The sequence below is a fragment of the Carcharhinus amblyrhynchos genome, chromosome 24 (assembly GCF_965287045.1).
Source record: "Carcharhinus amblyrhynchos chromosome 24, sCarAmb.v2.hapA, whole genome shotgun sequence".
NCBI lineage: Eukaryota > Metazoa > Chordata > Chondrichthyes > Carcharhiniformes > Carcharhinidae > Carcharhinus > Carcharhinus amblyrhynchos.
The window spans coordinates 23,184,709-23,197,494 of record NC_137347.1 but is presented as its reverse complement, the minus strand read 5'-3'; the positions used below and the strand labels follow the sequence as shown (position 1 = coordinate 23,197,494).

Here is a 12,786-nt window from a genome sequence, read left to right as displayed (position 1 = left end):
AAAGATGCACACTGGCTACACAAAAAGTTCACATGAACCATCAAGAACATAAAACCTTTGCAAAAATGGCTTCAAAATTCTTAAAAATCAAACTTATTTCCATATACAATTTAGCAGCCCTGGCTGTCCATCTCATGAAAACTTGACTTGGAATTAAACATTGTACCTGAAAAGAGATTGTAGGCCGATTATGACACTACTGCAACATCAGTGAAATACCCACATGATTCCTGTGGGAATAGTCCATGGTTGACCAGGAATACATGTCATGGACAGAGAGTGGAATCCCAGCTTCATGGGTCTTCACTATCTTTCATGATCTGTAATACGATAGTCTCCCAGTTAATAGGGAGTTTTGAAAGAAAAATTGATCCCACCAGTTCTAGAACACAATGTGTTGCTACCAAGTATACAGGATAGATTTTCCCAAATTTTTAAGAGATCGCAACATGTGAACATTTCAATCCAGCAGAGACTGAAATGAAGAACCTTTCACAGAATAAAACTGATCTCTCAAAAAAGTAAGAAGTACGGACAATTTTTAGTCAGGTGATAAAACCCTTGGATGGATTCTTACTGGCAAGATATTTTAGTTTACATGCGTCCATGTTCAAAATGTTATACGAATTTCTGGATTAAAATCCAATTTAACATCACAGGGGAGCAGATTAACATTCATCAGTCGTACACATAACAGGGACACACATTTGGAATGTGTTTGGCAGATTTAACAGATGGAATGGACAGTGCTCTTGTCTGATGACAAGTCTTTTTCTGTCATTAATATTTTTGATGCGAGAGATTTTTTACAAAGCCATTTCAGGTCCAATTCAATCAATCCATGGCTAGATTTATCCATTTAAAGTTAAAAATCCAAAATGTAAAGATGGAAGCCCGTTTTGGTCCATATACATTGACCTGAACAGCTGTGAAAAATGTCCACCACAACGCCACATCCTACCCTCCCCTATCCCACCACCACCCTCAGAAGAGTAAAGGCTGTACAAACCACAGGGATATTAAGTGGTGCCAGAAAATGGCAATTAACCTGGTGTTGTGAGACTTCTTACTGTGTTTACCCCAGTCCAACGTCAGCACCTCCACATCATGGCCAGAAAATGGGACAGGGACATAGTAAATATTCTACTGTTGCTTGATGTATAGGGGAGGCAATCGGCCTCTATGCATTTTTGTTGCGAGGGAGAAGGATTTTGGCCCAGTCCTTGTATTCACTCTTAAATGTTCCACATGGCTGACAATGTCAGTGATAATTCAGACAGATGCATTTTTAATCGCCCCTGAATTATGTCTCTACCTGGCAGTGAAAGTATCATTCACCCTCACATACAAATAAAGGGATAAATTATCGGAGATGCAACATCATTCCTTCGGGAGCAGGAAAGGGCCAATGATTAATAAATGCTGCAGGCTCCCTGCACAAATGAATAGCATCAAAGCCAATGAATTTAAGACAGGGTTTGTGTGTGCTGGCGGGCTGTCGCTGGTGTTCAATAGAAAGTTAAATGCGGCATCTAGTAGTCACGTTATTTTCTACAGGTGGCTCTTTGCTTTTTGATATGTAATGCCTATATTATTTTGCAGTAATTAACTGCAGATTGCCACTTCAGAAACTTACAGTGATCACACTGAAATCATTAATGTTGTGTGTGGCTAAACTCATACATTAGCTACATGAAGTGCGCTATTGGAGTATCATGGAGAAACAGCAATCACCACCCAAACAAATGGGCTGAAAATGCAATAGAACTGCACAGTACATTATTAAAAACAAACAGACATGGGAGTGATTTCAAGGCTGTGGTTATGTAGCACTTGAACTGTGCTCTTATGGCTTGTTGTGAGGCAAACCCCACATCGTTTGCTGTTTTGTAATCGCTCCTGGGTATTAATTAGTCTCAATATAAAAACGCAATGAATCGTACTGGTAAACATCATTAAAAATGTATTTGTGCTTTATGTTGCTAAGCATTTCATGAGTGGCATCAGTGCATTAAAAACATGGTACGTGTGGCCCTCAAAGTAACTTCCTCCTTCCAAAAAGTGGTATAAAAGATCCTTAGAATTAAATTAAAGGATGGAAAGCTGTAGTCCGAAATTGATTAGAATACAGCTTTTGAAATCAATTTGACGGATCCCCAATTTCCACCTGTTATTCTATCAGCTTCTTGAAACTTTTACTGAGAACAAACTGTCTTCTTAATTTCACCATTCAAATCGTCAGGGACTAATTTGAATGAACATATAAGCTGTTTATCCAAACGTGCATATCAAATTGCAGATTGATCTGTTATTAACAAATAATGTGCAGGTACCAACTCCCCCATGTTATATGTCTTTCCCTAGTTAACAGGGAAGTCAAATATCCTGCCATTAGTGTTTGGAAAGTGGATGAAACTGAAACCCTTGAGTTTTTCCCCTGTTTCTGAATGGGGATGTACCCAATGTTTTCCCCCTGTTTCTGAATGGAGATGTACCCCACGTTTTTCTCCTGTTGCTGGAGATGTACTCCATATTTTCTCCCCGTTTCTGAATGGAGATGTACCCCATATTCCCCCCACCTTGCCACTTCTAGAGGCGCACCTCATCTTTGCATGACCCGGGTAACCAGCTTAAAATTAGAAAGTCACTATGCAACAAGGCAAAGGCAAAAAATTGGCATTTAATTTTAAAAAAATCATTTCTTCAGCAATAGTGCAAACTGACACTGAAATGCAGCATAACCAAGGAAATTCAATGCTGCAAAACCATTGTTTTGGGTGCCTTGATTGAAGAGCCGCAGGCCACTTTTTCTATGTTATTAGGCTCTATTTAAGTTCTTGCTGAATTTATTTTTGTGAAGCACTAAACCAAGAAAGAAATAACAAAATCATGCAGAGTATATACAAAGCTTGCAACCACAAGCAGCAATACAAGGAACAGCTTAAAGACAGGTTGGCATGCTGCGCCTTGCAACCATTTACCTTGGCACAGTCAAATCTGATAGGCTTTTGGATCAAAATATCAAACTGGGAATATTAATCTGGAGCAAGGTATCAGCGACCCAGATTGCACATTGCCCTTAATTGGAGGACTATGTGGATGAACGTATCTGGACTCAGGGATAATTTGTTGTTTGGAAATTGATTGTCCTTGGATTTTTGATAAGTAGATTGTAACACAGAGCTGGAAGAGCAGAACCTGCTGAATTTAATCTGGAAATTGCTGAGAACTGTTAAAGTCCCAGTCGGTGGAGTGGATGCCATGCACATTGGGAGCTCAGACCAGTGGCACACAGGTTCTTGAACAGGCTTTCGCACCTCAAGGCTTTTGCTAGTCTAAGGTGGCATTGCTGTGTACCATTTTACACCAACTTAAACCTCACAGTGTAAATACAACCTTAAGGTATGTAGAGGTCAGTTATTCTTGCAGGAGAGTGGGATGGCAAAAGCATTAATTTCAACATCAGAACTAAACAGAAATATTCTATCAAAATGCATATAAAGGATTATCTAAATTCATAAAATTATCCCAAAAATGACAAGATCTGGTAGGGCCAAATTAAATTATTAATGCCACCCAGTTGATATTTTTCAAAGTGTGTAAATGACTCTTCTTTTTATCTACAAATAAAATGAATGAAATGAAAAAAAATGAATGAAATGAAAAAAAAATGAATGAACCTTGTAGAATGTAAGCTATTAATTCAGCGTCAAACAGGACCAGAGGCAGCAGTGGTTCAAGATCTCAAGCTACAGGCAAGGGATTAACGCCGCCTGATTAACGGGTGGTGGACTGAGATTTATTTATCCCTTTAAATCCCCAGCAATGTAAATGACCCCGGAAAGATAACAATGCAGTTCAGAGTAATTGAATTTTAGACTCACCAGATCAGAAGTTAGGGACGGTCTGGTAAACTAACTTGTGCTGGGGGTGGGGGGGGAGGGGGAAGAATCCACTTCGTCCTGGAATTCCTACGAAAAAGAAAACAAAATGTGGTATTTGCTTAATGTTAAAGCAGCTAGGATACTCTAGTTACGAAGAGAAAGCGTCGGTCGAATAATCTGCAGCCCCCTGCAGCGACAGAGCACCGATATTGAACTTCTCGCAATATCAATTCGTGTAACATTATTAGTTTCAGCTCACGGGCTTTTAAAAAAGTGGGTGCAAATCCAATTCAATCACCTTCAGTTTCACTGAAAGTAGCAGTGTGGGGTGATACCAACGCATTAATACACATCCCGTCCAAAAAAAATTGGCACTCAAGGTCACCGTGAGTAAATTAACGCAATTTAAGCACATTATAATAGGCGCCCCGGCCAAGCAGATCATAAAAAACAATTATCATTTCTGTACCGTCAGGTTGCTAATGCACAGGGATAGGGAAAGGGGGGATAAAATAGTTATCACCCTACAGGAGGTGACTGGTCAAGGATATGTCAATCCAAGTACTACACTTTACCTTGTAGAAGATCAAACAGCGTGTCTTGGATGTCTTTGATAAAGCATGTCCCAATGTGAGGACGACGTGAAATGGACACAGTTCAGAAGCACAATGCAACAATGTAGCAATTCACAGCTGGGCAGATTGATACAGAAAGAGCGCACCCATTCCACTCGCAGGGGTGGCAGTACCCCACGACATACACAAGTGGCTTCAATTTACCAGCGCACGTTGGGCTGACGCTTCGCCCGCAATATTAATGAAACAAATAACTGCCTGTGCGTTTATCTGGCACACCGGCCCCGTCTTCCCCGGGCTGAGAGAGCGATTTGACTCTCAGCTGCTTCCCCCCCCTCCATTGGTGTGCTCCAGCGAGCGGAGTCCTCCAGCAGGATGTCCACGCTGTATCAATGAACCGAGGAGTTGCCTGCGGCTGCATCCTGCTGATTCACACCAACTGCGGCACCGACCAGTTATCTTACACGACATTTCCAGTCGGCGGAGATTCCACTGACCGATAATAAAATGACTCGAAACCACCGAAGGGACTTTGTAAATGTAGTGCAATGTGTTCTGTAGATTGTATTGCCAAACTTTGACACACTAACGGGATGACAATTGTTAGCATTTTTGAAAATAAGAGGTATCATACTAACAATCTTTATTTATTAGTGTCACAAGTAGGCTTACTGCGATGAAGTTATTGTGAAAATCCCCACAATCGTGAACTTACCTGATCTAGGCTTAATTACCTTCAGGCTGAGAAATAGATTGCAGGCACAATATGGGTATGAGGTCAATGAAGATTCCTCCCACCCCCGGTTTGATTGTAAATTCGTTACCTATTGGGCTGCTGAACACACCTGAGCACAAACACACGGTTCATTCTCGGGATTTGGCTGTTGCTGGAAGGACCTGGCACTTACTAGTCATCTTAAAGTTTATTTATTATTGTCACAAGTTGGCTAATATTAACATTGTAATGAAGTTACTGTGAAAATCCCTTAATCACCACACTCCGGCACCTGTTTGGGTACACTGAGGGCGAATTTAGCATGGCCCTCAGACTGTGGGAGAAAACTGGAGCACCCTGAGGTAACCCAGGCAGACACAGGGAGAACATGCAGACTCTGCACAGACAGTGATCCAAGCTGAGAATTGAACCAGTTTGCTGTGAGGCAGCAATGCCCATAGTCGTCCTTAAGAAAGTGGAGTTGGGGGTTTCTTCTTAAGCTAATGCAAGAGTGAAATTGTGTTCCCAAATCTGTTAAATAAGGCAATTAATTATAGGATTCTGGCCCTAGGACAAGGAAGGAATTGTGTGTGATTTTAGATGGGGGTGGGGAAGGGTGGGGTTAATGGTGTTTTCACATCCTTCCAGATGGTAGAAGCTATAAGTCTGAGAGAACTGCTACCAAAACCTTGATGAAGTGTTGCTGCTGTGCATTCTATAGACAGTGCAGAATATGTCAATGGTGTAGGGAGTAAATGTTTCAGTCAGTGGATAGAGTGCTGACCAAGTGGGCTGCTTTGTCCTGGATGACATTGGACTCTCTGAGTTGTATCCGTCCAAGTAGGTATTCCACCATATGTCTGACTTGTGCCTTATAGGCAGGAGGGAGAGGTTGAAAGTTAGCACATCCAGAGTTTCACTTTATAATGGCTGTTTCAGTTCTGTTTCTGGGCAATTGTGACTGCCAGAATGTTTAAAGGTTGGGAGGTGGGGAGGGGTGGCCAAGTGGGTTGAACAATAGTGGTGCCACTAGACAGTTAAGGGAAGGTATTTTTGTGGGAGATGGTGAATGACTGACACTTGTGTAGTGTGAATGAAACTACAACAGGGTTCAAACCGGAGTTGTCAAAAAAAGGGAAAGAAAATGAGCAAGAGAAAAAATAGAACATAGAGAACACCAGAACAAAAAGGATATGAGACAGGATTTCCACTCCATATCCATCCAATGTGATTACCTGTAAGGGTGCAGTTGTCAATATTAGACAATGACAAGATTAAAATTGAAAGAGAGGATTAAGATTGCCAAAATAGGCCCTCCAATTCAAACAGCTGGCCAATATTCAACTGCTGGTACTATGTGCTCTCCACTACTTTATTGGAACATTTCCATTTCCACCCTGGCCTCGAGTGTGATTTCTAAGCAGGCCAGTAAAAGTTTTGCACTGTGGACTTGAAGCAGGGTGGCACAGTGGCATGGTAGTTAGCATTGCTGCCTCACAGCGCCAGGCACCCGGGTTTGATTCCCAGCTTGGGTCGCTGTCTGTGAGGAGTTTGCACGTTGTCCCCATGTCTGCATGGGTTTCCTCAGGTACTCCAGTTTCCTCCCACACTCCAAAGAGTAAATCACCCCTTAGTGTCAGGGGGTTAGTAGAGTAAATAAAAAGGATTACGAGGATAGGGCCTGGATGGGATTCTGGTTGGTGCAGGCTTGATGGGCTGAATGGCCTCCTTCTGCACTGTAGGGATTCTATGAAACAAACAGACGTATGATTGTAAAGGCAAAATACTGCAGAGGCTGGAATCTGAAACAAATACTGGATAATCCCAACAGGCCTGACAGCATCTGTAGAGAGCTGCTGTATGATTGTCATTGTGAATGTTGATTGTGACTGATTACTCTCAAACTCATTAAACCTAACTGTTAAGCAAAAAAATTACCTCAATAGATATTGTACTCAAGCCGAGACTGCCAACATCTTAATGGAAAATTAATTTTGCTGCAACATTTTTGAGGGAAAATTCAATTAAACCAATACCTTGCAGAGAATGACTTATGATTAACGTACTCCTCTATTACTATTTTTAACAGTGCCTTCATCTTTTAGGTTCAATGCAGTATGTTGGGACAAGAAGGAAAAACAAGGTTCAGTCTATTATTAAATAACCTCTATTGAAAATATCATCTATGGATTGTTGGCGAAGGACAGGATCGTATTTGACACTAACATACCCCATTATTGATGCTTACGGTCAAGGATAAGACTTTAACAACCTCCACTTGGTGGAGGAATATGAGTGGATGGTGTAGTCGGGAAGGTACAAGGCAATGAATGGTGTCTGGAATCATATTTCAGAATGACATCAAAGCTGAAAAAATGAGAGGAGAAACAAAGTAGTATTGTGATTCTTCCATTTGAAAAAAAGTCCACACTCTGAAACACTACACCATTAACAATTCTCTTCAAGTGGAATTTCCCAGTGAAAAAAAGGAGAATGCCTATTTTAGTTGATTTTTAACCAGAGGATAATGAAATCACACACTTAGAAGCTGCAGATTTTAAAGGTCTGCTCCCATAGTTTTGTAAGCAAGTTGTAAACCATAGAGGTAAAAAGCTATCCCATCTGTGGATTCCACATTCTCCCAACCCCACCAACCATCTCCCCCCCACCATCGGACATTGCTGGACACTCCTGATTACCACCCCTGCAGAGTTCCCCCACCCCCCCAGTCGCCACCCCCACTGATCAACTACATTCTGCAGAGTTCATCCGTTCCGTCCCTCCCTTGCGGAGCTCCCTCCCACTCCCGCCCATCACGGCCCCACCCCCTTGACACTGCCTTGGCACTACCAGGGTGCCCGGTGGGCATTGCCAGGCTGGTAGTCTAAGGGACATTGCATGGCCCTACCCCCGAACACTCAAAGGGCTGCAATGGCCTTCGGTCCCACTGGTGAGATGATTGCTTCTGCTGGTGGAGTGGAGAACAAGCACAATTCTCGCTGGTGAGGATAGTGATCAGCAAAGTTGGAAGTACAAGTGAGGCCGGATGATAGCATCCGGGACAGACTAATGACATGCTAAACATGTCACGCAAAGCCGATTTCGCCGGCAAATCAATGTGGGTAAGATTGCGAGAGACAAGAAACCGGGTACAATCCCAATTTTTCATCTCTCACAAAATCTTATCAGCTCACCTCAGCGGCTGATCAGCAGGACGAGCTGATAAAACCACGCCCGGAGTGTTTCGCGTCAATGTCGATGGTGTGTTTTCCGGCCAAATCTTATGTCTAATTAGTATTAATTCCTATTTGCATGAGTTTGATGTTGCTCCAGTGGCACATTCCCTCTGATTCACCCGCTGCCTCGTGCCTTAACCGCTGAAAGCATTGAGGAGCTCTGTATAAACAACTTCCCAGCACTTGTTCCCCAGCACTGCAGGGGATGGCTACCAAGAAGATAAAACCCCGCTTCATGGAGGGTGCACTGACCACAATGCTCAACGGAGAAAGTGTACTCACCCAGCAGGAATGGCTGTCTAGCAGGGTGACCACCCCTGCCTGTGATGCCTGGTGAGTACAAGTGTATTAAAGAAGAGGACAGTGCAGCAGTGTCGGAAGAAGATGAATGATCTTCTTCACCCAGCCAGCATAAATGAATCATCTCCAATCTCCCACTGGGCCCCCTCGCACACCCCTCACTCCTCCAACTCTTTCTCTCACTTAGCTACCTTGATCTCTGCCAACACCAGGCACCAGGTTTCTACCTCCCTCCCACAATCACCATGTATGCCCACTAGTTGATATGCTTTGCACGCCCAAACTCCACATCAAGGCTGACCATTGAATTCAATATCCTGATCCCCCCTTCCTCCCATATCCCTTGATCCCTTTAGCACCAACAGCTATATCTAATTTCTTCTTGTGATCACACAATGTTTTGGCCTTGACTACATTCTGTGGTAGTGAATTTCACACACTCACCACCCTCTGGGTGAAGACATTTCTCCCCACATCAGTTCTAAAAGGTTTAGCCCTTATCCTCAAACTATGATTCCCAGCTCTGGACTCCCTCACCACTGGGAACATTATTTTTTCTATTCTGTCACAAGGACAGTTCTTGCATTGTTGCTTGGGCAAAATCTTAGAATTTCTTCCCTCACAGCCCTGGGGACACCACATGGACTGCAACAATTCAAAAATCATTTCAGGGACAATTAGGGATAATCAATAAAAGCTGGCCCAGCCAGCGATACTCACATTCCATGAACACATTTTTAAAATGTTATCATTTTGGGGGAGATGAGAATAATTTTGCTGACTGCATTTCCTTCTAATGTTCCAAGTAGCCAATTTTATGTACATGCTGTCCAGCTTGAGGGAATCCAGGGGAAGTAAACAAAGTCTGTACGAGGTCAGGGTGACTTCGAGATAATATGGCCAGAGATGGAAGGTCATGTACCAGTCAATCCATTAAAGCAAGGTTAGCAATCTGATGCTTGAGCCAGAGAGGTTGACAGATCTCCAAGACACTGTAGATGATTGACTAGTCATCCTGGCTCACAAATGAAACCTGGAGAAGTATGCCTTTTTTCTGATTTTTCCCACTTAGCAGATAAGCCTCCCAGCTAATACGCTAATGAATAGTATGATCTAAATTGAACAAGCACTGAAAAGCTGACTGACACGGTGTATTGTAAAGCTACATATCTTTAGGGATATCCTTATGCACGCTGGGGATCCCTAAACCCTGGCTTGCTGTGTAAACCTGTTGTTAGCACTGCTGCCTCACAATGCCAGGGACCCAGGTTCAATTTGGGTGACTGTCTGTGTGGAATTTGTATGTTCTCCCTATGCGTTTGTGTGGCTTTCCTGCAGGTGCTCCGGTTTCCTCCCACAATCCAAACATATGCAGGTTAGGTGGATTGGCCATGCTATATTGTCCCTTAGTGTCCCAGTGTGTGTAGGTTAGGGGAATTAGTGGGGCAAATACATAGGGATACAAGGATTGGGCCTGTTTGGGATGCTCTGTTGGAAGGTTGGTGCAGCCTTGATGGGCTGAATGGCTTCCCTTTGCACTCTGGTGATTCTATGATTCTACGGTCTGCAATAAATAACTGCTAATTCTGGAAATCTGAACTAGAAAGAGATGCTGGAAGAACTTAGCAGATCTGATAGCTTGTGTGGAAAGGGGAAACAGAGTTACTGGTTCAGGCCCATGTCTTTTCATCAGGGCTATAGTTCCAAATATTCCCCTGCAGCTGGGATCAGCTAACTCAAGAGGCTGACAAATGTACCGATGATCAGCAACCAGAAGTAATCATTTGAAAAGCTTTGAGTGCTAGTTAAATTTACATATTAATTTGTACGTTACTTTTAAAATGCTTATTAGCTTGTGCGCAGAGGTTGGGGTGAGTGTTGAGATGGTATAACATACATTTTGAGCCATACTTTTTAACTCCTTCAGCACATGGGTAATTAGGCCAGTGGCATTTATTTATAATATCAGTAACAACACCTTCAGCCAGATGGGCTGAGTGGATGATCCTTCTCAGTTTCCTTCTGAGGTCTCCACTGTCACAGGTGCCAGCCTTCAGACACTTCAATTCACTTCACTTGATACCATCAAATAGCTAAAGGCACAAAATACAACGAGGGTTACAGGCCCTCACAACATCCCAGCTTAATACTGAAGATTATGCTCCGCTGCTAGTTGCACCATTAGCCTAGCTGTACCAACACAGCTACAATATAGGAATGTGCCAGACAATGTGAAGATTGCCCAGGTGTACTGCATCTACAATTTTTTTTATTCATTGGTGGGACATGGGCATCACAGGCTAGGCCAGTATTTATTGTACTTACCTAGTTGCCCTTGAGAAGGTGGTGGCGAGCTGCCTTCTTGAATCGCTGCAGTTCACGTGCTGCTCGCTGGCCCACAATGCCGTCAGGGAGGAAATTCCAGTATTTTGACCCAGTGACTGCAAAGGAACAGCAATATATTTCCAAGTCAGGATGGTGAGTGGCTTGGAGGGAACTTGCAGATGGCGGTAATCCCATGTATCCACTGCCTTTGTCTTTCTAGATGGAAGTGGTCGTGGATTTGGAAGGGGCTGACTAAAGATCTTTGGTGAGTTTGGTGCATCTTGTAGCTTGTACACACTGTTGCTACTGAGTGTTTGATGCTGGAGGGATTGGGTGTTTGTGAATGTGGTGCTAATCAAGCAGGCTGCTTTGTCCTTGATGGTGTCAAGCTTTTTAAGTGTTGTTGGAGATGCACCCATCCAGGCAAGTGGGGAGTATTCTATCACACTCCTGACTTATGCCTTGTAAATGGTGGACAGGCTTTGGGGAGTCAGGGGGTGAGGTACTCACTGCAGTATTCCTAGCCTTTGACCCGGTCTTGTAGCCATTGCGTTTATGTGGCAAGTCCAGTTGAGTTTCTGGTCAATGGTAACCCTAAGGATGTTGACAGTGGGTGATTCAGTGATGGTTACATCATTGAATACCAAGGGGTGATGGTTAGAATGTCTCTTATTGGTGATGGTCATTGCCTGGCATTTTGTAGCACAATATTACGTGTCACTTGTCAGCCCAAGCCTGGATATTGTCCAGATCTTGTTGCATTTGAATATGGGCTGCTTCAGTATTTGAGGAGTCACGAGTGGTGCTGAACATTGTACAATCATCAGTGAACATCCCCACTTCTTTCCTTATGCTGGAACGAAGGTCATTGATGAAGCAGCTGAAGATGATTGGGCCTGGAACACTATCCTGAGGGATTCCTGCAGAAATGTGCTGGAGCTGAGATGACAGACTACAAAAAGTAGGGCAAATCCAATCCAGTCAATTATTGCCCCAACAGTTTTCAGTCATTAGCAAGGTAATATAAGGTGTTGTTGACAGTGCTGTGAAGCAGTAATAACTCACTGATGCTCAATGTAGGTTCTGAAAGGGACACTTTTCTTTTATTCATTCATGGGACATGGGCGTCACTGCCTGACCAGCATTTATTGCCCATCCCTAGTTTTCTCGAGGGCAGTTGAGGGCCAACCACATTGCTGTGGCTCTGGAGTCACGTGTAGGCCAGACCAGATAAGGATGGCAGATTTCTTCCCTAAAGGACATTAGTAAACCAGATGTGTTTTTCTGATAATCAACAATGATTTAGTGTTCATCAGTAGATTCGTAATTCTAGATTTTTATTGAATTCAAACTCCACCATCTGCCATGGTGGGATTCAAACCCCGGTCTCCAGAACATTAACTAAGTTCCTGGATTAATAGTCTAATGATAATACCATAATTTGATTGCCTCTCCTCATGTCTAGTTCTGGAGCACAAGTCTTCAGTACTCTGACTTGAAACTATATCATCATTCTATATCTTCATTCAATTTTGCTGGGTTAAAATCCTGGAATTCCTTCCCTAACACTGCTGTGCGTGTAATTACATCACATGGTCTACAACTGTTCAAGAAGGTAGCTCACCACAATCTTCTCAATTGCAATTAGGGACAGGTAATAAATACTGGCCTTGCCAGGTACACCCACATCCAAGAACAAGTATAAAAAGTATAACTTTATACTTAATTTTAAAAGTATAATTGGTGCGTGG

At 43.0% G+C, this 12,786-nt stretch overlaps 1 protein-coding gene across 1 annotated transcript in view; it reads right to left on the bottom strand.

The window, feature by feature from the left end:
* Nucleotides 1-4,588, bottom strand: part of LOC145357780 (hippocalcin-like protein 1) — a 135,464-nt gene extending 130,876 nt beyond the window's left edge. Inside the window, exons 1-2 of the mRNA XM_080211261.1 lie at nucleotides 4,460-4,588; nucleotides 3,885-3,971 (exon numbers count right to left, since the gene is read on the bottom strand). The gene's annotated coding sequence lies outside the window, so the exon portion shown is untranslated. The remainder of the gene's footprint in view (nucleotides 1-3,884; nucleotides 3,972-4,459) is intronic.
* Nucleotides 4,589-12,786: the final 8,198 nt, after the last annotated feature.